Consider the following 4,158-nt stretch of genomic DNA (forward strand, 5'->3'; position numbering starts at 1 on the left):
CACACAGATCCTCCTTGAAGCTGCAGAATTCAATTTTTTTAATACGCTGCTAAGCGTTTACTTTTTCAAAGCCAGAAAGTTGAATGTGTCCTTGTGTTTGAGTTATTTCAAAGCAGTTTTAACTTCATGTTTCTGTCTTTGTCACGTAGTTTGTTCACGATTCTTTGGATTTTGGGGCCAGATGAAACTTCACAGGCTGTTTTCTCATCCTCCCCGAGGTCTTCTAATGTCGGGTGAGACAGATATGTATTATTTAGATGGTTTATTTCAACCCTGCAATTTAGGTTCAGGTTGAGACAAGGCTTCTAATTGAATATGTCCATACAACATATTCTATAAGACCATTTATTTGTCTTTCGGTAGCTTCTTTGTCACCTGACAGCAGTGGTGGAGAAAGTACTCACACAGTTCATACAACCAGACAAAAATGAACTCAAGTAAAAGTACCACATACAAGTTTCGAGTTACTGTAAATGAGTATTTGCTTTTAAATATACTTCAAGTTTTAAGTACCTGCCGAGTGTAAACTTCTATTTCCTAATGTAACGGTCAGTGACATCTTTGTGGCTGCAGGTGAACGTTGCCCTCAACGCAGGAGGCGGGGTCTTATGTTACCTGCCCACTCTGATTTGATTAGTGAACCAATTAACCAATTAACATGTCATGCAACGCACTGTAAAAATATAGTGGAGCAGAAAGTAGAGATAGTTGCTGACATATAGAGTAAAAGTGAAAACTACCTGAGGAGAAATCTACTTAAGTACAGATACATGAAAAATGTGCTTAAGTACTAAGTAAATGTACTTTATGACATCCCAGCATATGCCTACCACCAATAAGACTGTATACCAGTTATCCAATTAGCACTTTGAAGCTTCACCGCAGTATACGAATCCTTTTAAAACACATAAGTATGTTTGATATTTAAAAAAATTATTATCAGTGTCTCGAAAAGGGCTTGAACATCAATAACCCTCTCGCTGAACCAATTAAAGCTATTTGCTCTCTTTCTGTGTCACCGTGGTGGAAGCACAAGCAGATTGTGAGTAAGTGAAGTCATATTAATGGATCATTTATTTAAAGAGCTTGATGAACGACTCAGTGTTGTCGACATCATTTTGATGTAATTACTTCTTCACTGCACTCAGACGTGTGTATTAATAATGATGGACTTCAACAAACACGAGTTTCTAAAGGGAATAAAGCAGATTTACTCTCTTTTCATCATCCTCTACTCTATCACCTATTTGTGGTCTCTCTTTCTTTTATTTTGATTTGGTCATAATTTAAATCTGCCATCCTTTCTCCTCCACACTATTCTCTCACTCCTCCGGCTTTCCCTGATCTCTTGATGTGTCAACCAGTCACAGCTCTGTGTGACAAGGAGTCGTCCAATCAGACCGCTCGCTGACAGCTCCCCGCCACCTTCCCAATCTGGGTGACTGTTAGGAGTGGTTTTGTGCGTGTGTGAAAATTAAAGGGCGAGAGTGCACGAATAAGTGTGAACATGTGTGTTTTGTGGTAGTGTGTGTGTGTGTGTGTGTGTGTGTGTGTGTGTGTGTGTGTGTGTGTGTGTGTGTGTGGTCAGCATCTAAGAGGATAAGTGAGCTGTATTGTTTTGCTGTGTTTGTTTTTGTGACCACATGAGGAGTAGAGGTTGCATAACTGACAGTGTGTGTGTGTGTGTGTGTGTGTGTGTGGTGTGTGTGTGTGTGTGTGTGTGTGTGTGTGTGTGTGTGTGTGTGTGTCTCCCACATGTCCACGGGTAACACTTGTAATAAAGTGGGTCAGGTTTATATCAGGTATTTTCTCCTATGACAGCAGCATGTTTTAATGAGCCGGGCTCTGCAGAGACACTAAATCTGGATCCCGCTCTGGAAACCGCGAAGCGCTAATACTCAGGACGCCTCTTTTTTTGAGGGGGTGGGGATTTCTCGGTTTCCACGTGTGCTGCAAAGTGCTCATTACAGTTACGACACAGTTCTCTCTCACTACATTTAGCACCAATCACCTGTCAATCAACGCACGTAGGCAGTGGACGATTACACATTCCTCCCCTTTCTGCTGGAGTTATTTTTCACTACACTTGTTATATTTATTGCTGAAGAAACAAAAGATTCAAATTCTCAACATTATAATGTTCTATTTATTCTTTGGAAAGGTATTACAGTACATAAAACAAATACTTTTACCTGCCTCAACTTAACCAAACCATATAATAATATATATATATAACTCTAACATGCATTATAAAAAGAAGATGGTCTATTATAGCACTTTAAGTGTCATTGCAAAAAAGGAAATACCACAAAGAAAAATGCAACAACCACCTTGCGATGCATCTGCACCAAAATCATTCAGTGGAAACACTTTCTCTCGTTAGGAATGAACGAAGTGACGCGGGATCGAAGAGGTAACACAACCGGCACGTTGAGTTTGATCAGGGCACGAAGTTATTTCCTCTAACGCTTCATATATTCACTTGGACGGTGAAAGAGAAATCACCATCTAGAGCAGAGGACCCAGTCTGTGTAACGTGTCATTTTAATCCAAGCAAAACGCACATCAATCATTGTGATTAGCATAAAAGCATCAAAAGTACATGCACACTTCATGCCTTTTTGAATATTTTCCTTTCACACAAGCAGATGCAGTTATTTTTTTCCTATTTGTAGAACAAACTGTGGTGAGGTTATAAAAGTACTGTGTGTTGTTTTTTTTTTTATGGTGCAGGAAAATAAGTGTGCAAGCAGAATACAGATTCTCAGGTGAAATGTGGTGAAGATTGAGACGCTGAAAAAACTGAATAAACAACATGATTTTGCCAATGAAAGGAAATAAAGCAGAGAAAAATGTCTCCGCTCATCCAGGTAACAGACAAATAAAGAATCTGAATAAATACGAAGGCAAACAAATGCAGATGCGTCCACACAGAGCACAAGAGATGATTGAAGGGTTTCATGTGAACCGATGATCCCAAAACAGAAACATGTGCTTTTAATATTGGTGGTGTTACTGGTACGTATTAACCCCATAGATGCATTGATGTAATAAGACATAATGACATGTTTTCACCTGTTAATGTTGATTCTGACCTGATGATCTGTATTAGAAACCACTCAAAATCAATAATTCAGCTTCAGCCCAATATTTAATCCAAAACCTACACGTGTGTCGAACCTCCTCCTCTCTCCCAAATCATTTTTTCCCTCTTTCTTAATCTCTCTTTCTCAAAAAACTGTATTATTTGCCTTGCTAATTAATGTCTTGTGAAAGAGTCGACAGATTAAATAAGAATATTCTCCTTTCTGCTCCTTTTCATTCGAGATTTGAGATTTTGTGTTTGCATTTAAATTGTTTTGTTGGGTCGATGAATGAAATAAACTTATATTAAAAATGACGGCCCGTGTCACACATCCTGGGTTCTACTTCATCTCAACCTTCACCCATCAGTGACTGACCTCTGCAACCCGGGTTCAACCCATCGCTCCTGACCTGCAATCGTACCTCCACCCACTCTCCATACACAAGTCCAGCTTTAGTAAGAACAACAGATCATCAATTATTAAGACAATCATTAGTCCCACTAAGGGGAAGCTTTGCCGTGTTACTGCATTAAGGACGAGAATAATGATAAAAAGCATCAGTGATAAATAAGTAAACACACAATATAAACAAGGAAATATAAGAATAGCAACAATGTAAACTGAAGTGACAATGCACAGAGTTCTAATTGAGCTGCTGAGTGTTGCTTGTGTTTGGAACTGACATATCCGCCCTCGTTGTAACCTCTCTCTCTCTCTCTCTCTCTCTCCCTCTCTCTCTCTCTCTCTCTCTCTCTCTCTCTCTCTCTCTCTCTCTCTCCTCTCTCTCTCTCTCTTCCTCTCTCTCTCTCTCTCTCTCTTCCTCTCTCTCTCTCTCTCTCTCTCTCTCTCTCTCTCTTCCTCTCTCTCTCTCTCTCTCTCTCTCTCTCTCTCTCTCTCTCTCTCTCTCTCTCTCTCTCTCTCTCTCTTTCTCTCTCTTCCTCTCTCTTCGTCTGTTGCTCACATTTTTCTTGTCGTCTGTTCCCTGCGTGTGGACACAGCAGGAGAGATCAGGTGTCACTGCTTTATTTAACTCTGGGTGACCAGGAAGCCATCCGTCTGGTTTCCCTCCGGG

The sequence above is a fragment of the Hippoglossus stenolepis genome, chromosome 3, assembly GCF_022539355.2.
Source record: "Hippoglossus stenolepis isolate QCI-W04-F060 chromosome 3, HSTE1.2, whole genome shotgun sequence".
Classification (NCBI taxonomy): Eukaryota; Metazoa; Chordata; class Actinopteri; order Pleuronectiformes; family Pleuronectidae; genus Hippoglossus; species Hippoglossus stenolepis.